The sequence below is a fragment of the Triturus cristatus genome, chromosome 7 (genome assembly GCF_964204655.1).
Source record: "Triturus cristatus chromosome 7, aTriCri1.1, whole genome shotgun sequence".
Lineage (NCBI taxonomy): Eukaryota > Metazoa > Chordata > Amphibia > Caudata > Salamandridae > Triturus > Triturus cristatus.
The window spans coordinates 1,482,095,334-1,482,117,832 of NC_140590.1; the positions used below are offsets into that span (position 1 = coordinate 1,482,095,334).

General features: G+C 43.4%; 1 protein-coding gene across 1 annotated transcript in view; it reads right to left on the reverse strand.

Annotated features, from left to right (window-relative positions):
* LOC146812220 (protein-glutamine gamma-glutamyltransferase 6-like) overlaps positions 1 to 22,499 on the reverse strand; it is a 306,117-nt gene that overhangs the window by 214,037 nt on the left and 69,581 nt on the right. The window lies entirely within an intron of this gene.

The following is a 22,499-nucleotide window of genomic DNA, read 5'->3' on the forward strand; positions in this document are numbered from 1 at the left end:
TCTGGTTGGTTAGGGTGTGCACCTAAGCCACAAAGAACCCACCACTCTAGCGAGGGCAAGTAAGTTACAAACCAAGGATAACCTGTGCTCACCCTCTGGTAGCTTGGCGCAGAGCAGGCAGGTTAATCATCAGAGGAAATGTGTAAAGCATTTGCGCAACACACTCACACCAGTAACACAATGAACCAGTGGTCGAAGTGGGGAAAAAAAAGTAGGGGAACTGTGGGTGGAGAATCAGAGGGCGGGAATAACCTGAGGATTGGATCAGTGGGTGGAGTTAGAGGTGTGGCCAGGATTGCAAAACATCCCAATGTTTAGTATTTGTTTGGCATTTCACTGACCAGTTACAGTTTATTATGTTATGTAATTCAACCAATGGATACACATGATTATTTAACGATTAATATGAGTTATTGACATTAAAATAAATTCACAAAGTGGGATATGTTTCCAATCACAGAATATCCCAAATATGCTTAAAAGTGGAAGCACAATGCATTTGTTTCCGAGCCATGGATTTTCTGTCGTCAACAATATACACAGAGACAATCAATTTTACGTGTGTAAATCACTGTATGGGAAATGTTACATAAGACAAAGGACTACAAGGTGTAGGAGTCACATGACAACCATATTAGTAGGCAGTATAGTTTAATAGTGATTGATCTGGAGAAACACAAACTCAGAATTTAAAACGTAATACCATGATTGGGGGTCACTTTAATAATCATTATTGATTTCTATCCAAATGAACACTTTTTGCAACATTAGGATAATCAAAGGCTTAGGGGAAAAAAACCATAACGATCTAGTTTATACCTTGCGGTTTGTATGCAGCTCTAAGATGAAAGTTAATAGCTCACTGTTCTTTGTTAGGATTTTAACTTATAAACTGCAAGTAGCAAAAGGATCTCTCGGACAAAAGCAGTAACCCACAGACTTATTTACAATATGTGCACTTTGAGATGGGCAAGGTACATGTTCTTAGCAGCAGGCACATTAACCCTCTGCGCTATCTATGCTGAGGAATTGCCTAGTACTTCCAAACCTCGTGATATTTGGGGCCCGCTCACTGCATACCTGTTGACTATCACTGATGTCTGATTGCTCATGTCATTAATGTACTGTAATCCTCTACTGCCTCATTGTATACCTGATTGATTACTATCAAGTGTTTGTGTGTCTACGATTGTCATCTAATTCATTGTCAATATCTCCTGCCACCCCGAGTGTACGAACTGTTAATCTGTCATCAATTGCTGCAGTATAACCATCTGTATGTGTTCTTTTTGAATCTGAAATTGAAATAAATTAATTTAAAAAAAACAACAACAAAAAAGCTGCGCTATCTTTCCATGAGTCAAAACTTCCACTAGACAAAACTCCGATCTCGCTCTAGGAAGAGTTTTATTCACCAGAGTTATCATGACATTTTTATTATTGCCGAAAATTGCTGTAGGCCAGGAAGGAGGCAGCAAGTGCTTTTAAAAACATAATATACAACGCCCCCACTCAAAGTCAGCACCCGGTAGCACCGCCATAGAGCCAGCTCTTCTCAGGGATCCTGTGACCTCAGTGACAGAGTCACTGTTGCTCTAGGGTCTGCTACTTCGTAGGCCTGCCTGCAAGACTGGAGGTGAACTTCAGTATGGATTGTGGTGAGCAAGCCTTCAAGGTGAACCCACACTTGCCACTGCTAGGGTCCACCTGCTGGTGCTAATACACCAGGGCTTTTCCTGGGCCTTCTAAGGTCTAGCATGGAAATGTGCTCCCTCAGGAGAGTGGTCTGGGGGACTGCTCATGAAGGCTGAACCTGGTTCCCCAGTTCTAAATTCGGCAGCTCTGCCCCCAGTGCTACATCCGCTCCCTCACTGAACACCATACTGCCCCACTGAGAGAAATTCACACTGCCTTCAACTACAATCCAATTTGACCTGATATAAACAACTGGATGGGACTCAATTCAAATTACGCACTAGGCAAGAGCAATATGCTCCCTAAAGGAAAAAGTAACAACATCCTGGAAAAAGCAAACACCCATAGGGAATGAAAGATTAAATAAAGCATGTGAAATGTAAGCAGGAACAACATGGTGAACTTAACGCTTTTACACTCACTATTCAGAAATCACTTAGTGCTTATGCCAGAAAGCTACAGGGCCCAGAAAGGACCCATTTCGATGTCCACTGCTTATATGCTTACAAAACGTAAGCTGTATGGTTTAAAAAGACCACATTCGTGAACACAAAGCCGCCGTACGCATTTTCAGACATGCCAACCCTCCCGATTCAGGCGGGAGACTACCGATTTCAAGGCTAGTCTCCCGCCTCCCGATTCAAGCATCCAGAAACCGCCCTACGACTTATCAGTTGTTGGGGTTATTAGGGATTTGTACTAGTGCACCAAATCAAAGGAGCAGGACAGGCTTTTCTGTATTGCTCATGTTGTTCTTTGAGATAATCATTATCCATGTGGCAGGAGGAGTATGTGATCCAGAGGGAGCCCTAACAAGCTTTTGTAAAGGAATCACTCTGGGCTCCAGAATCCACTTCTAAACAAATAAAAATTACAGAGACTCACAGAACAACATGAGCAATCCAGAAAAGACTGTCCTGCTGCATTGATTTGGTTCACGAGTACAAATCCCTATTAACCTCGACAACTGATAAGTCGGAATCAAAACCTTTTGTCGTGCCCCCTAAGAATTCTCCAAACCCTTGTCCTGAAGAGAACCCCCAAAGAAAGTGTGGGTTTGAAACGCGTAGACCGGGATCAATAGGGGATCCTAGTTCAACCAGTATCAATATGGATGTATAAATTCATTTGTTTAAAGAAACTATTGGAAGCCCATATTAGATACCTTTGAACCCTTTATACGTTCCAGTACTAAGAGCACTTTCTGTGAATGTAATGCTCTGGTCTTGTAAAATCTTGGATTGGTGAAGATGCAATTTTAGCCTAGTTAATTTATAAATTTTGCGTTATCCCAATGTATATTTATCTTTCCAAATTTCACACGTTTTAAAAAATATTTTTCACTGTATATCCATTGAGTTGAATGTGGATTGTCCTTTCTTTTATCGCACAAAATGTGAACGTTTAAAAACTTTCTGTTCAATCACTACTAAAACAAATTTGAGGTCATGATTACTGAGTAAAATGTACCTCATGCATAAGTAAGCATGTGTTTAAATCTCACAACCACCTGATGTTGTTTTGTGTGGCATTAATACAAAAATCCAACTAAACCGCTAAGCAGGATTTATCACCACTATTCCAAACATATCAAACATGGCAACGCTACTCGTTTGAGATCAGGAATTATCACTTAAGCATATATAAGGGATTTCCTATTGCTAGCCAATGAGAGGAGTAAGCCACGCAGTAGTGAGAAACAAAACAGGCTACTTGCCGCTACCAGGACGTCACACAATAAAGGCACATGTCCTAACTTTTATTTACACTGCACTCTGCCCATAGAGCTACCTAGGGCCTATGCACTTTAGCACTGATTATCAGTGGTAAAGTGCCCAGAGTGCTAAAGCCAACAGAGTGAGTCAGAAAAATAGGAGGAAGAGGCAAAAGGTTCTGGGAGAACCCTGCAAAGTGCCAGGTCCAACAATGCCCTAATAATACAATAAAATAATTGGCCCAAGCTTTAGAGCAGGCGTTTAAGGCCAGTATGCCATGTTGTTGGGGGTTATGTAACCATATTGGAAAATTGCATCTTACGTCCTCTAACTCTCATATGCTCAACAATCAAAAGATGATGTACAGAAATTGTTATTCTCCACATGAAAATGTTTATTGTGTACTGTGGAACATATCAATAAATACATAAAAGGCATGTACTTTGACTGAAGGTAATTTGTCATCCCGTAGGCCTTTGTCAAGTTGAAAAAGGCATGAAAACACAGTGATGCAACCTCCACCTCTCAATGAGTTCTGCAGAGACCACACTGACAAGGAAATAGCAGACTATTCTGATGAGCCACTCCCACAGAGTTACTGCCAATTCAGCACTTGCTTGCCCTCTAAAAAGCAAAAAAAGTGTATTTGAGCAGAAAGTGGAAGAGAAGCAGAGGGTGACAAGCAGTGTTGAAATGATGGTGAGTGCTTTCTTGTACTATTGTTTGTATTGTGGTGGGGAAGGGTGTAAAGATGTTGACTCAGTAAAGTTGTAAAGATGCTTTATTCCAATAAAACAACACTGGCACATTACATGTACAGAGATCTAACAAACACCTCCAGCTCTTGTCTCGCTTAGATCCTTCTCCACTCTACATTCCATTACTTACATTGTTATAAAACTCCCCCAAGCATGGAAGCCCATCCAGCTTAACATTGAATGCTAAACATGTAATAGATATGCAATCACAATATATGACCCTCTTTTTTAATTAACAAAATAAACATAAAATTAAAACTACTAGATAGCAACCTAAAACTAAAAAAAAAAGCAATATTACTGAATGAATCCCCTATTTGCCATTTGATTGAAACACAAATTGTCATAAAAAGAAATACGATATAGTGACTCCCTTCAATGACATACAAAATCATCAAACCTTTTTGGTTTCTTTACATTACTTGTTATCAATCACCTTCAAAAGACTTCTTACCATCTAGCAACATACCCGTTACTCTTCTTCCATTCAGTACACTTCCACTGTCGTCTGGATTGAAACAACCCACACTACCTGATTATGTGTTCTCCCCTCCATTTCCACCCTATAATAACCAGCTCATTCTTTTCTGGTTTTCCCTCTTTTCACTTCCTTTATGACCTGAAAGGCGATTCATATGCCAAACTCTTCCATCACTTAACAGAGCCAAATTGCAAAATACCTTCCTGACACACACAGGTTTTTTACCTTAACCACATATTCAACCTAAATATGGACTGATGCACATTTATGTTTGGTATCATAATTTGTTTTTTGCAAACATATTGTGCTGACGCTAATCTATCCTTGACAACAGTAGAGGACCAATTCACTTTTTTTTATTCAGACGTCCACCCCAAATTATCTTTCCAGACTGGTACTTTTCACCCATCAACTCAGTGTTGTGACCTGTAGATTCACAAAGAGTAATTCTGTATGCCCGGAGTGTGCGTAACACTTTCTTCTTCCAACTTAGACCATAGTTAACAGCTAATTGCACAGTGTCTTTAATAACCCTATTAAAGCACTTTACAGCGCCGTTTCAGGCAGGTTGATAAACAGATGTGGTTTTATGTAAAGTGCCATTCCAGTCAAAAAAGTGCTTGAATACATCTGATGTAAATTGAGGACCGTTATCAATGATGATAACTTTCGGTAAACCTTCCTTCAGAAATATGCCATCAACAAATTTCACAACTTCTGAAGCATAGAAAAAATACATCTCTGGACATTTAGAAAAATGGTTAAACTCCCTTCTCAAGCTTAGGTTCGATAATATCTATGCCAATTCTTTTCAAAAGCATGTTTTGACTACTTATGGGACACAAAGGTGGCCTCAGGGATTCTTGTGTCTTGTGAATCATTACAATTAACACATTCTCTTACTTTCCTTTCAATTGCTAAATCCATTGCCGCCCACCAATACAACAATTTCATTCTACATTTCGTTTTACCAATACACAAATAACCTTAGAGACAAATGTCCAAAATCTCCTCTTTGACCCCTTCTTGTGTAAACTAATCTACCATTTCTCATAATTTTACCTTCCGTCTCAGAAAGCTCATTCCTGACTTCCCAAGAGCACTTTCTTCAGGCCATCCTGGACTTATCCCGATTCTCAACTCTTAAGAAGGAATCCTCCTCTTGAGCTTCTGACCACTCCTTAGTAGAAATATGCCCATCTTTCACCTAAGCCACACACAATTTATCACATTCACCCATAGGGGCTTGTTTCAAAGGTATTGGCATCCTGCTCAAAAAATCCGACACTCTGTTTTTCACCCCAGTACACATTGCACCTCAGTTATAGTCCACAATTTTATAGACAAACGTGCCAAATGGGAAGAAGCATTGTACAATTCTTTTGTACAGGGGATTTTCCTCATGGGTTTATGATCACTTCTCAATGTAACAGGCAAACCACAAACGTATTATCTAAAGAATTCCAAACCCAAAAAACATGCACGCGCTTCACGCTCTATCACAGCATTTTTCTCCTCATTTGGGGTTAGAGAGCGTGAGGCAAAGGTGACAAAATTCTCTTTCCCTGATTTGTTGTCCATTTGTGTAAGAACTGCTCATATGCCTTTTCCACTTGAATCTGTGGTAACTATGCTTCTAAGTTTGGGATCAAATCCACATAAAAGAACTTGACAAATATTAATTTTCATTTACTCAAATACACCCTGATACCCACTAGGCCACTCAAGCTTGTTCTTACTTTTAAAAGTTGTCCAATGTAGTATGTTTTAATCAAAATATTATCCATGAACTTCGAGTTAAATTCTGCTAGACCTAAAAACGCCCTTATCATCCCTGCTCTTCAGGAAGGAGCATTCAGTATAGCATCAACAATTGTTTTGGGTTGTATTCCTTTTCTGCTTACCACATGGCCCAAGTATGTTACCTCCTTTTTGGAAAACTTGCATTTCCCATATTCAGCAGTAAGACCCTTTTTATCCAAAATACTTTTCCCCAACACTAGTATGTCATCTTGAAAAAAGATAACATTCTCCACGCCATTGAACAATTTGTACATTAACCTTTGGAACATAGTTGCTGCACGTCTAAAAAGTACCCTGACAAATTGAAAACACCCAAAATGTGTTATAAATGCGGTAAATCTCCTACTCAACAGGTGTAGTGAAATCTGGTGGTAGGCAGAAGTAAGGTTAACAGTTGTGAACCATTCAATGCTCTTTGTTAAAGGAAACTGGTCAACAAAAATATTCATATTCAAATTCCTTAGAGCCACACATAACCGGATCTTCCCATTAGCAAATAGTGCCACCACAAGTGGTGCGACCCAATCAGAGGTCTCTATTGGTTCAATGATCCTATTAGAATGTAATTTATGAGTTGCAGGGGATGGATGGGGAGAGTAGTAGAAAGCAAAGTCTTTTATTTTAGGAATTGGCAGAGGATGGGAGAATTCTCATGAGGAGAGCTGGGAGTGGTAGTAGGTTTACAGCTATTTTCTTCTTTATATTTACTTTGGAAGGTGCCGGTGAAGGACTGCAAGAAGGTATTGGGTGGGTGGCAAGACTTCAGGTACATCTAAGGAGGACTGAACGGAGAGTTTCAGTCGCAGTCATGCTGTGCATGACTATACAGATCTCCTCGTCCTCTATGCTGCTGATCTGGGCAGTGGAAAAGTTTTTTTTTTGTGAAGGCATACACAACATACGCCTGTAAAATCTCAGATTGTAGCTGTCAATAATGTGGGATTTTTCAACTTGGGGTTCCAAGTGACATAATAGATAACTTGAGCTATGCTCTTGTTGCCAGGCACCACTTGTGAAACCTCATGGTGGACAACAGAGACACATCTATAACTCTAAACTTGGTATACGGCCTCCGTTGGAATGTATTATACTGCTTCAGGGATTAAACTCAATTATTGTCACTGCAGTGATATTGAGGTGGTGAGACATAGTAGTGGGATACAAATCTTGTTTTCAATGATATAATCTCAATGCAGAGAGGCAGCCACTTCCGCCACATCACCAGCTTCTACATCCACCTAAAGGAAGAAGTGGAAACATGCTTGTGGATCCTCCAACCCCATGGGTTTGAAGAAACCTAAAGGAAACAGTGGATTGTGATCATAAGAACCTCTCTGTCCTCCTGCCTTTGTAGTGTGTCCATTGATGAAGGGCAGCACTACAACAGCAGGTGATACAAAGGCACCACCACTACCCGCTCTCTCGTGCAGCTCTTTTTAAGGAAAAGATAGAATGATAGGAGGCAACAGTGAAGTAGAAGAGAATTGCAGAATGTTACGTATATTTTCAAGATATAGAAAGAGGGATGTAGCCTACATAAGTCGGGGAAGCATGATTCTCACCATGACCTGTGACCCTGTGTCTCGGGAGGTAGTAGGCAAACAACATAATGTTGAGCAGGGCATTTGTCAGTACATGGGCATTTTTTAAGTTTTGAGGTTTGATGTAGCAACATAGACAACTCGATGTTACTTCTTGATTTCACAAGTACCAGTTGTTCACCACTAGCTAATTTGTCGTCCATAAAGTTTGATCACAACGTATGTGATTTTGACATTCTTGCAAAGGGAATAATGAAATGTTATTGCTGTAACATCAGATTTTTTATTTTTGAAACTCAACATTTATGCTGTTAGAGCAATGCTGTATGTAAAATTAGGTGTTTGTCTTCCTGTGGCTTCTATTTATGTCCCGACGGTAGCAGATCACCTTGGCTCAACAGTTCTCCGGTTACTCACTGGAGCTACTGGCTGCTTTGTGCAGTCCCATCTAACAAATGTAAACCTTTTCTTTTGCTAAATTAGGTATGTTTCCAAAATTGAAAAGCATATATTTAAAAGCAAAATGTGTTCATTTTCAGAGGTGACAGGCTGTCAAATGGAGAAAAATATTTTTAAGATGAATTGTTAACTGGTAATTCATGCTGTAGTGTAAACTTGTTTCATTGGATTTCCCTAACTGCGAAGCCGCCTTGTTTAAAATTGCACTTAACCCCAAATTCACCTTTTCTGGCTTATTGGTTTATCGTCCGCCTGGCCCTCCCACTTCTTGGGCTACTTCTCTGCCTGGTCTTTTATCCCCTTTAATTATGAGCTCTAAAAACTTTTCACTACTTGGGGATCTAAACTTACATTTAGATGATCTCTCCAATTCCACATGCACTAATTTAATTTCTGACCTCGCTGCCATGAATATTAACCTCTGTAAATCAGGCCCTAAGCACAAAGCAGGACACCTTCTTGACCCCATTTTTTCCACCCTTCCCTACGTTCACTGTGCTCCAGCAGTACCTATTCACTGGTCCGATCATTTTCTATTAAAGTTCAAAATCACTCTTCCTCTCACCTTGATATCTTCATTCCCTTCTCTTATGATTTCAAAAAGAGATTGGAAAAAAATGTACTCCCATGCTCCTGACAATCTTCTACGTTCTAATTTACCTACACCTGACTCACAGGTTGACGTGCTTTCTAAAAACGTTCACACCTGGCTTTCAAATGCCATAGATTCCTGTCTTCCCCCGACCAATAAAAAACTTGCACACCATCGTCCCCCGGCCCCATGGTTCAATGATACTTTAAAAATTGAGAAATCTAAGTGTAAAGTTTTAGAACGTAAATGGAGAAGGGATTACGCGCCTGATCTCAAAGATGCCTATAAAAAAGGCTAAAAAAATATACCATAACCTTTGCAATACTGCTAGGGTCAGTTTTGTTTCCAAAACCATTACTGATGCCACTAATTGTTCAAGTCTAGTCTAGTAAAAAAGCTTGCAGGATCAGAAAAAATAGGTAACCCTCCGCCATTAAACAAAAATCAGTGCGAAGATCTTGCCCAATTCTTTACACAAAAAATTGAGAAGATCTACCTTGAAATTGCCAACTCTCCTTTGAACAGGCCCCTGCAACTACATTCTACAACGACCAACCTTATACTACCTTCTCCTAGTTTGACTGCTGTCACATCACATTCAGAACTCGTTACGGAGTTCCACACTACCCTCCCCCTTCTAGAATCCTGGCCCCTTCTTAATTTGGACTCCCTCATTATTATTTTAGACAAAGTAAAGTCTGGCTCCCCTAATGATCCATTACCAATTTCCATTCTTAAGCAACTTGATCCTTCCCATATGCATGTCATCTTGAATGTTTTAAACTCTTCTTTACTTGAGTCCAAAGTTCCCTCACATTGGAAACACGCTGTGGTGACTCCTCTTTTAAAGAAACCCACTGCTGACCCTACTACCCTTGCAAATTACCGACCAATTTCCCTTTTGCCTGTTTTCTCCAAAATCCTTAAAAGGCATATCCATCTTCTTCTTTCCCAGTTTATTGAGACTAACAATATCCTCCACCCTTCTCAATTTGGGTTTAGAACTGGGTTTTCCACAGAAACCACTTTGCTGGGGGTTACAGAGAGGCTCCGCCATCATCTTGATGTTGGTGACACTATGGTGCTCATACTGTTAGACCACAGCACGGCGTTCAACACCATCTCCCACCCCATACTAGTCAACTCACTGAGGTCCTTTGGCATTTGTAGCTCTGCTTTGGACTGGATTGTCTCTTTTCTGGATGGCCGTACATTTCAGATTTTTTCTGCTACGGATAGTTCCAATATCCATCCATCACCCTATGGGGTACCTCAAGGCTCCATACTGAGCCCCACGCTTTTTAATGTGTATGTCAGGCCTCTAGCTGGCATTGCCGAACAGGCCGGTCTGACCCATTTTACCTATGCTGATGACTCTCAGATCATTTTTTCACTCTCACGGTCTGACCCCTGCTCCACATCCTGCCTTCAGTTGGGTCTCAGGCGAATTGCAGCATGGATGAACCAGAACTGCCTGAAACTAAACGTTGATAAAACTGAAGTCTTAATCCGTGGTAAAGAGAAAGATCTTTGTGGCCCGCTACATTGGCCGGCCGAGATGGGTGCTCTTCCGCAGCCTTCCAGCCATGTCCGTAACCTGGGTGTTCATATTGATGACTCTTTGACTATGTATCATCAAGCAGTCAAGGTCACAGCCATTTGTTTTACCATCTTAAAATGGCTTAGGAAGATCCTTTGGATGCTTCCTAATACCACCCAAAAAACAGTGGTCCATGCCCTTATCACCTCACGGCTGGATTACGGGAATGTTCTTTTTCTGGGTGCAAACAACGTTGTGACCCGTAGACTGCAGCTGGTTCAGAACTCTGCAGCAAGACTTCTCTGCAGAGTTCCCAGAATCACTCCCATCTCTGGCCATCTCCGGGATTTACATTGGCTCAGGGTGGAAAACCGTATTAAATTCAAAGCCCTGAGCTACATGTTTAAGATCAAACGGGGTACAGCACCACTAAATTTGCATTCTCTTGTTTGCCCCTATGTCCCTACTCGCCATCTTCGTTCCGCTACTCTTGAAAAATTAACGGTGCCCAGGTTCAAATTTGCTAGGATGGGTGGTCCGTTTTTTTTATATCTTGGTCCGATCCTCTGGAATAGTCTCCCTCTCGCTATCATTAAAGAAACCGTTTATACCTGTTTCCGCAGATCTTTGAAGACCTGGTTATTTAATCAGTAACTTCTTCCTACCTCCTCTCTTCTGCTTCCAATTTCGTCCAGGCGCCGGGAAACCCTTTTTGGGTAGCTGTTGCGCCTTATAAATTCAACAAATAAATAAATAAAATAAATAGTGGTATGCCACAATACTGATATTCTTTCCTAGGTGCCAGTCGCTGTTCTGTATATCACGGTTATGGCATGTCAAGTCATTACGCATTAAAAAAGCTAAAGCCTTTTTTTGATTTTTGACCTGCGTGTTGCGCAGAAGTGGTCACTACTTGTAATCCTGCATGTAATGGATAGTAATGAAATCTTGTCTGAAGTGGTTGCTATTGTAATGCTAACAATCTCTGTTTGTACCTCGGGGTGATTTCCATTAAACATAAGTAGCTCTTAATACAGAAAAGGTTGGAAACCCTACTAAAGTTTTCATTTCCAGTGCTCTTAAGTTTCCTCGACCTGCATACGTAATGATACACCGACCAAGGTCCTGAGGCTCCCCTAAGCTACATGGAGCTTTAAACAAAATAAATGTGTTTAATTACAGTAAAAATAAATACAATGTTTTAAGGTTCTAAAAAATTTTGACTTCTTATTTACTGTATTTACATATGGTACATTAAACTCTAAGGAGCGAGGCAGAGAACTCCCGAGAATGAAAATAAGATTGCAAATTAAAGAACAGGTGCATGACAGACACACATTAATATGACCGTTTGAATATGTGACTGAGAAGTTGTTTGCAACAGATGAGGGGATGGGGACCCGTACCCAGTCCAGTAGGTACATCTGGCTGTGGTGGGGTGACTGCAGAGTTTATATGGAAAGCAGAAAATATCTGAAGAACTTTGTGAAGCATCAGGCTCTGAGCAAATCACCGCTGGATGAACTTTTAGGGCTTGATTCACAAAGGGCCTTTGCCATTTTACCCACGTCAGTGGTACTTATTTAATCAGTCTCAGAAGTATAAAAGGCTGAGTCAGTCATGCCTTCCTTGTATGAGATACTGTGCTCCATCACACCTGTCCAGTGCGCTTGAATGGTCTTTGGGGCTCTACAAAATCCATTCCAGTGTGTTTTTTGTTTGCTTTACACATCACCACCAAGCCGCCTAACTGTCACCTCAGAGAACTCCTAAGCACTGCAAACAGAGATACAAGAAAAAGATCCATAATCCAGACATTGAGCATTAAAGGACATACACTCAGACAGGATCTAAATCTCAAGCCCTTAATTCCCAGATATTCAGGAGCGCCATTTAGCCTACAAACACTCATTAATGCCCAAGTATCTCAGTTAGGTTTGCAGGATGAGCCTGGGGACCATTTCAGCTGAAGGGGGAAATGGTGCAGGGTTTCTCTGCCTATTGCAGTGCCATGAACCTAGTAACTTAGGACTGCTGAAATACTGCTGGGAACATTTTTGGCCAGGACTCCTTTAGGTGATGATGATGATGACGAAAAAGGCCACCATATAGCTGCAGTTTTTGTTTAGGGGTGGTAAGAGAGTGTGTTGCCACAGGAGAGTATCTATGGTAGTATCTTGTGAAAAAATGAAAGAAGGCAAAATGTTAATGTGAGGTGAAAGAAAGGGATGTTAATGAGGAGAAATTAGAAACAAGGGTTTGTAGGAGTAGCCTGTGAGACATGATGAAACAAAGAAACCAATTAAACTAGTGTGTGTTTTGTGTGTGAGTACAGGTAACGTGCACTTATGGGAGTGTTAGACCTGGCATCCTTTGCGTGTTTTTCCCTGACTTTTTGCCTCTACCTCCTGTGTTTTTGATGCTGAGCTGGATTTCGTTTTTATTGGCATAGATGCTTTGGGCACTTTGCCACTGCTGATCTGTGTCAAAGTGCAAGTGCTCCATGTGTAAACTGATATTGTGATTGGTTCTCCCTGATTGGCATATTTGTTTTACCAGTAGGTCCCTAGTAAAGTGCATTGAGTGTGCCAGGGCTGGTAAATCAAATGCTACTAGGGGGCCTACAGCACTGATTGTTCCACTCACATGAGTAGTCCTGAAAATATGTCTCAGGCCTGCCACAGCGGTGCCTGTGCGCAGTTTGTTAACTGCCGTGTCAACTTGGCAAGTGCACCCACTTGCTAGGCCCTAACCTTCCCTTTTCCTACATATAGGGCAACCCTATGGTAGGCCCAAGCTACCCCCTGAGCAGGGTGCAGTGTATGTAAAAGGTAGGACATGTTCTGGAGTGTGTAACATGTACATGTCCTGATAGTGAAATACTGCCAATTTCGTTTTTTACTATTGAAAAACTATCTTGCCCCATAGGACAGAATGGGGAATACTTTGTAACATTTTACAAGCATATCTTCCCATAGGGATAAGATGGAAAATTGGAGTTTGGAATTCCTGAACTCAGGATTTAATAACACATCTTTTAGTAAAGATGGTTTTTAAATTCTGCTGCGACAGAAGAATATCTCGAAGGGGCAGTCTGATTGGAGGATCGCTGCTCAGTTGTAGATGCTTGGGATACCAGAGTCTCCGTCAGTGGCAGCTCACAGAGGGAGTGCTGTGGGCAGGGTGGGGAAGAGGCAGGGTGGGGGGTAGTGGAGTCGGACATGCGACGGCCAGGAGTAAAGTAAGCAAATAAATAAATTAAACTATTTACCTTGCGCTCGCTGCATCGGCAACTCGGCAATGCAGCGAGTGCAAGGTAAATAGTTGTATTTATTTATTTATTTAAATTACTCCTGGCCGTCATATGTCCAACTCCACTATCCACCCACACTGGCCCTCCCCCGCCCGCCCCACCACAGCATTCCCTCTGCGAGCCACCACTGTTCTCCGTGCCTAGTCCAGAGCCACAAAAATGACTTGGGCCCCTTCGCTCCTGATCTTTTTGAGCACTGTAGGTAGGAGTGGTTTTGACTGAGAGGTGTACCAGAGGCCTGGGGTCCACTTGTGACGAAAAGCGCCACTGATCAAGAGCCGCTATGGAAAATCCAGCGCGCAAAATTGCTGACATTGCACATTCTCGGCAGAGCCGAACAGATTTAACCAAGGCTTTCCCCACTGCTGAAAGAGACCTTGCACCACCAGATGGAGATGCTATTCATGATCTGCTAGGCATCGATGACTGAGTTTGTCCACCCGGCTGTTCAGAGAACCTGCCAGTTGTAGAACCATCAGGGATATGCCCTGCTGTTCCAGACACGTCCAGAGATGCAGGAGCTCTTGACAAAAGTTCCAAAACCCCACCCGCCATGTTTGTTGCAGTCCCACATGGCGGTGGTGTTGTCCATGAACACTTGAACCAGCTTCCCTCGATTGAAGGAAGAATGGCTATCATTGGCAAGTGAATCACTCGGAACTCCAACAAGTTGATGTGGAGTCCCGAGACTGATGCCATCAAAGGGCTTGTCCATGAGAGAGGCTTGGACATCTCCCAAAAAGCCAAAAGTCTTCAACCATGCATGGCGTCTTACAGCCACCATTGTTGAAATTACTCTGCCCAGTGATTCAAACGTTTCGAGCTCCAACGGATTGCAAACTTTGCTGTATCTCTCCCATCTGACACCGCTTGGAAGAGGATGGGCCAGGCCTCCTCTGGGACCTGTGGCAGCAATTGTGCAACCGTTTCCCACAAAATGTGGGAATAACAGCTCAATAAGCATACAGAGTTCACTGCCCGCAGTGCAAGGCTGGAGGAAGAACAAGGATCTGCATTGCAATAGGTCTTGCATTTATGGAAGTTAGAGCTATTGGTGTTGTCCCCTACATAAACAAGAAAAAAGAGTTGTGTTTTTGAGGAGATCGGGCAGTCTTTTAAAAACTCTTTTTATTGAACAAAGCTCAGTATAAGTCACACAATCACAATGTCTGAGGTACACAGCCCAAGATTATCATGTTTTGTCATCAATTAGGCAACATTCACATGGCTCTAATCAAACCCAGAGTAGTCAGTAGGAGGCCTCTAGTCTAATCTTGTGTTCAGTCCCCCACAACCCCCGTTCACTTTCATACCCACAATACTTCTTCCAATCCCCCAAACTGTTATCTCATTTATGGGGACATCCTCTGGTTTTGTATATAACCTTTTCTGCGTTGGACCAATCCAGGTCAGTTTCCCATTCTCTCAAGTCTGGCGCCTGTCATGCACTCCACTTTCTAGCTATGTTTTGTTTTGCTACCATTGCAGCCACTCTTAGCCAAATAGTTGTATATTTCAGCCATTTTTCCTCCCCGTCACACATAATAACAGCCAGCGCGGCTCCATTGGGATTTATATCCCTGTAACCTCTGACATGACGCTCGTCACCTCCTTCCAATATTCATTAATATATTTGCAGTGACATAACATATGAAAAAAGGAACCTATTTCGCCATATTTCCCGGCACAAAAGTCGGTCAACCCATGTCCCAGTCTATGTAGCAGGGTCCTAGAGGCATAAGACCAGTGTAATAAACGCAATTGTACCAAGCGGAACCTTGCTCTAACTGCAACTTGCCGGCAGCTTTGCACAGCCTCTTCCCAGTCGTCGTCCTCTAACAACCCTAAATCTCCTTCCCACACCATCCGGAGGGGATCTATCGGGTTGGGAGAATTATAGAGCAACTTTTTGTATGTCAATGAGGGGCCTTTGTCTCCATCGGATCCATCATTAGGCTATCTTCCAGGGGTGAGTAGTCTGGAAGGGTCTCTCCCTCTCTAAGATGTTGGCGTAAAGCATGACTTAATTGCAAATATTTACACCTTTCAGTTTCCGCCGGGTCGCATTCGCTTTGGAGTTCCTAGAAAGTGAGTTGTTTCTGACCTCTCCATATGTCTTCTAACTTCTCAATCCCATTTCTTAAAGGTACCTCTCAGCGCCCCCACCTCTGCCAACTGATCGCTGGGCCATAGTGGTGTTCTGCCTGTTGATTTACCATTCCAACCTGTGTGTTTTGTAGCTTCTTTCCATATTTGTAACACTGATGTGTGTGGGGGAAGCTGTTTTCCTATGTATCTACCATATAGTGCTGCTGTGTGTCCCCTTTCTCCCATTGCCCTGTGGTCTGCCCTGAATGCCGGGTCCCCACGGTCTGTAAAGGTTCAATCACTGACCACTATCAATTGTGAGGCCCAATAGTATTTAATAATATCTGGGACTGCCAGTCCTCCCTCGTAGACTCCTTCTTGAGGATCATGCATGGTGTGTTCTGCATCACGTAAAGTAGTTCAGGCAGCTACATCATTTTAAAAAGGCCTGCTCTCCCCATTAGGGACCCCGGCAGTTTTCGCCAGTATTCCACATCACTACCGAGTCTCTGTAATTGGGGGTACAATTGTCATTCAGGAGATCATCGTCCTCTTTGGAGATCTGTATGCCCAAATATGTAAAATTTGTTATGATCAGTAGGGTAATATTTTCTGCTAGTCTCTGCGGAATGTTACCAGCTAGCAGGAACATGAGGGATTTTGTCCAATCGATTGTGTATCCAGAGTAGCCACCATACAACTGGAAGATATGGAGGACCCTATGAACTGACCTGTATGGGTTGATCAAATATAGGAGTATGTTATCAGCATAGAGGGATATCCTATCCTCCCAGTCCTTCCCTCCTGGCACCCCCTGCATAACCGGGTCGTTGCAGACCTATGCTGCTAGGGGCTCTAGCACCAGGGCAAACATCATTGGCGATAGCGGGCATCCCTGCCGTGCACCCTTACAGATGGGAAAAGAGCGAGACACTTCCCCATTTACTTTTTCATTAGCCTGTGGGTCTTGATACAGGAGTTTTACCCAGGAGCAAAAGTCTGGTCCAAAACCTAGTCTTTCCAAGGCAGCAAATATAAACTGACACTCAATACTATCAAACGCCATTTTTGCATCCAATGATAAAAGCACAGCATCTCTATCCAGCGACGATTTGGTCTAGTGAAGAACCCTATATAACCTTCTTAGGCTAAGTTGCGTGCTCCTATGGGGCTTAAAGCCGGACTGATGAACCAGTGTAGAAATTATAGGTCTTAGCCTGTTGGCTAGTACCTTAGCCAACACCTTTGCCTCTACGTTTAGAAGAGATATGGGTCTGTACGACCCACATTTGGCTGGTGGTTTGCCTTTTTGAGGAATTACTACAATTGTAGCTGTACGTTGATCTATTGGGAGCTCCCCGTTATCCCTTATACCTATATTTAAGAGGTGTAGAGCTACCTTGCGCGCCACACTTTTGTATAGCTCAACAGGTAGTTCATTGGTGCCGGCTGCTTTCCCTGACTGCAGGTCTATCAAAGCACTTGTTACCTCCTCTGCTATTTCCTTACTTGTACGTTTACTTTCTCCATCCGTACCTTGTAGTTCGGGGACCCAGCTTCTGTCTCTATCTCTACGCTACCGCCATACTACCATCTTGTTTGCTTTATCTCCTACATCTTAGAGTTTTCTCTGTATCACTAGTGCCTGTGCTCTTGCCTTTTTTCCCCCCAGCTCTTTCAGTTGCTGCTGCTTATGACCAAGTCGTCTAGCCACTGCGTCATCGGTGTTCCTATCCTCCTAAAGCTTCTCCTCTAATTGGGTTGTTTCCGACTCTAGATTTTCCTTCTCTTTGATTTGCTCTTTCTTGTGTATGCCTATTTCTGCATGTATAAACCCTCTAATCACTGTCTTGTACACCTCCCAAAGTGTGGAGGCTAACTCCACTGAACCTTCATTGAGCTCAAAGTATTGTGTGGTATGGGTCAGTACCTTCTGGGTGAAGTGTTTGTTCCTGAAATGCCATGGATCTATCCGTTGTGGCAATGGGATGTTCCTAGGTGGTCCTTGTAATTGAACCATGACAGGTGAATGGTCCGATATAACCTGTGCTTTGATGGTTGAGTCAGAGATCGGGCAGTTTTCAGTCCACTGGGCAAGGTAACGACTCAAGATGCCAACATTTACTGTGTTAAAGTGCTCCAATTAATGCAATGAGAATCCACTATTAGTTTGCCTCAACCCAATATATGAAACGAAAACTGGTAACTTCTTTCACGTTAAAGCAGATTACTAGGCATGGGTTGCACAAGGGAATTGTGGGAGGGAAGTTAACAGGGGGAGAGCTACGGAACGGGGTATGAAGTCACTGAAAGTAACAGGCAGTGATGTGCAGGTGGGGGGTGCAGGAAAATTCCTTAATAGTATGTTTCACAGGCTTGTTTTCAAGCCGTCGTGAGCGCTCACGCAGCTTTGTTTTGCACTGCAATAAAAGACCGAAGTAGAAAGTACGGCGTCCCTCAAGTGGGCACTGTTCTGATACTGGAGCCGAGGCACACAATAAAGCAAGTGCAGCATGCCGCACCCTTTTCCCAAAATTATATTGAAATAAAGAGTTCAGCAAGTCACCCCAAATAAAAGAAAGGCAGGGTCGGCCGCCATAAAGATCAAGCATGACGTGCCTCGATGCATAAATTATCTAATTATAAAAAAAAGGATCTGGGCGAGCCGCACTATAGTATAGGCGTATGGCCACCATTGTTCAAGGTGAAGCGAGGTGTGATGTGCTGCTTTGCTCTGATAAAGTAATTACAAAAAATAGTGCTCACAAATTATAAATAACAACTCCTGAGTAACAACAAATGTAACGGGAGCTGTCCTTATGGGAGGGTACAACAGGAGAAAAGGTGGTACTAGTAAAGATTTTAACCAAAGAAACAAAAGCATTTGGAGAAGACAGTCAAAGAAGCCAATTAAAAACATGGGCGAACATGGGCGGAGCTTAAAGTCCATATCCTGCATACAGCATGTCTCGAGGAGACAGTGCAAGCGCTGAATAAGTAAGTCCTAAAAAAATGTTTTACCTCGACTATCCGGTCTCGTGGATTCGCTATCCGTGGGTGCAGAAGGGAACGCGCCTTGGGAGGTAGAGGCTTGTACCACCAGGCTCTCTGGGGTGCAGTGGTTGGTTTGGAAATTTGGGTCACCGGGTGCAGGGCGATGGCGGAGGGTGATTGTCCCATTCACAGGAGCCCCTGTGCTGGGCTTGGACCAGGTGCCCAGTAGGACATCAGTTAAGGCCTCATTGAAATGCAGCAAGAGTTCCGAGGAGGAGAAACCAGGCTGCAGGACCTCTGTCAAGATGTTCACTTTGATAGCCACAGAAGGGAGCTCAAGTCCTAGGACTTTAGCTGCCCTTCACACCAGCATAGAGAAAGATGCTCTCTCCTCCGTACCCGCGGTAGGAGGAGAAAGAAGACCAAAATCTGGAGAGGTATCCAGTCTGCTGGTCTCATCCAATTCCTCACACCAGTCCATTTCCTGGTAAGGCTGATCTTGTAAAGGGACCAGCGACTTCTTCTAATTTCCCTCCATTCCTAGCCCTTCAGAAGAGAGCTGAGGAAATAACCCATATCTAAATGGTTCTATCTGCGCCAGAAAGCGCCAATTTATCTCCAAATCGTCCAGGATAAGAATGGGTCTGGCACTGCCGGTGGGCGCCGTCGGAGTCTCGGCATTGGGACCGGCGCCCGAGAAAGGTCGCAAAGGTGCGACTGGCCTCGTTCCGAATCCATCACCGGATCCATGAGGGGGGCATCAGCACCAGAGCCGTAATACCCCCTCTGAGCCTTCAGGACCCGAAGGCGCTCCGGGTGGGTCAGGCCGCCCAAATATGAGGCACATGGCATCATACAACACCTTGAGCTGGGTGGCGGTCGCTCCATCTCCCGGAAAGGCAAAGAAACATGGACCCGACCTAGGCACAGGTTCCAAGGAACGAATCCTAGAAGGCTGAGGCTCCTCCGACACGTCTGCCGATTCACAGGGAGAAGTTGAAGCACACTTCGACTTCTTATGCTTTTTACCTGACCAACTTGAAGACTTTGAGTGGGAGGACGGACACTTAGGGCTCCCGGAGTGGTACCTGGGCCTTTCTCTCAACCGGGACTGTGAACGAGACCTTCGGGGTCAACGACGTGGTGTGGATCGCAAAGCCGCAAGGAACTTTAGGGATTCTCCGCCAAAGCTTTCGGAGCCATGGTCCAACAGTCGGAGCACACGTCAAGTCGCGGTCACACTCCAGGCACCATAGACAAACCAAGTGTGGATCCATCACCATAATGGCAGACACCGCACGGTTTGAATTCAGAAGCCTTTTTTGACATGACAAAAACATGCACACCAAAAACATTTGACAAAAAGTCAAAAAAAGGCTAACAAAAAGTGACAGAGGGTAGCTCTCGTCATGGATCTGCGCTGGCTGGTGTGGGAAGAAAAGAACTGACGTCAGCACCGAGGTGGTGCCTATATAGGTGACGCAGATGTCACAACTGCGAAGACGCCGTCGCTGACGTCACGCAGAGCCAACCAACGCCATCTACCAGCACGTAAGTCTATTGCTCAAAGAAAAATATTCCGGAATTTCAAAGGTAAGGAATCTGCGGCTAGATGTCTCTATTAGATATTTGCAGTTAAGAAGTGATACTTACAAGCATGGGTCGGTGACAACAAGATAGCCAACGGAGTCTTCGAACAGAGACCAGGCAAAAGGAGGCAGAGGAGATGGGCAGCCAGGGACTTCTCTTTTATTCACCAGGAAGTGTAGTGCAGGGGCTGATGAATAGGACTAAGCGGACAATGACATCAAATGAAGAATCACTTATCAGAGATGGAGGCCATCGTCTCCTGAGGTGCGGAGAGTGCCGGGTGCGAGGAGGTAGGCCCCACAAAAAGCACCTGAGGATGCAGAGAGGAAGGGTGGGGGGGTCCCAACCTGTGTACAGAGAATCTTTCTCGATACAGATACAATTACGTTGGGAAAACTAAAAGAAATGAGGTACCTAGGGTTAGGAAAGGGGGAACAGGCTTTCACTACAATACAGAGTCAATTAAAATATTAAAGCATACGGTTTAGTGCAGCGGTCAAAGTGCACTAAAAAAACTAAGGGAACTGTGATGCTGTGCATAATGGGGGCGGGGTCAAAGGCTTCACAAAAAAAACAAATATTCAGTAACTTTTTTGGGTCTTTCACATTACGGTATGCACTCATAAAATAAGACTCAGCTTAAAAGTAAAATTAATGCAAGTTAAGTTAATCAGTGGGAAATGCACTTTATGAAACCTCCATTACTTAATGCACTGCAGACGTTTCTGTCTGTAACCAGAGAGACACAGAATTTAATCCAGGTTGGAGCAGTGGAGAATAGTTAGGAGCGTAACACGGGCCCCTACAGCCCCTCTGGCGCAGGGGCTTGTGTTACGACCCTTTAAAAAGCACACACTTCACAGCTCAGCTGATAACTCCTTTCCAATGCCACTCAAAAAGAATACATTTGTGTTATTAGGAAGAGTCAAGTGATTCCATTAATTACAGCCAATCCCGTTTCCAAGCTCCCCTTACATTTGAAGATAGACCCGTTGAGCACATTTACATTTCTTTCAGGGCAGCAGACATCCTGGCAAGAAGGCTGTCTGCCCCTCCCTCGTTTTCACAGTACAGGAGACTCCCTGCATTACACATCACCTGAAGCCTTTCAGCTCTCAGAATTAACCGCCCTGTGATGGTCATCTTTTCACAGAAAGTAGGAGAACTGTTTTCCTTGAATTAAAAAAGCATGGGCATGTCGTGATCTTCCGATCCCGCCCATGAAACAAAGCATAACCTGGCGTGCTGACTCGCCACCCCAGACTCGATGACCAATACTGGATTCCTAGGACACAAATACTGTACGGAAATCCCTCCTCATTGGCAATAATCTGTGCCAATAATACGCCACGTACAGTGGCCCCTAGGATCTATGGTGGTGGAGTGTATTCTGTTAAGTGCAATCCAGGGTCGACAATCAGATTTGCGAAGAACATGAACAGTGAGCTTAGCTAAAGTCACTAGAGGGACAATCGTTGAGGAAGCCTACATGGCTCCTAGCCTCAACAGCTGTGGTTGGGTTTCCAGGTTATAATCTCCAGGAAAGAAAAATATTCCTGTGAACGATTGACTCGGCCAACGATATTCCAACTTGGTAATCTGGCAAGTGTAACTCCAAGACACTGACAACACTGAGGTATACATGAACAGTGACATTGGACAAAACCATATCCACATAAGGGGCAATCATTAAAGGAGATTTCATGGTTCAAAAGCAAGAAAAGGCAGCTTCCACAGACCAATTGCTGGACAGTGATCCCTGATCTTTGAGTGAGGGATATCTGCGCCCGTCACAAAAAGCAAGTTCCATGTTCTTATGCATGAATTCTGTTTAGAAATGTCCTCCATATCATCAATAATTCTATCAGTGACTTGGATCAACCTCCACAGAAACTAAAAGGACGTGCAGAACAGCTTGAAAGTGCATCTC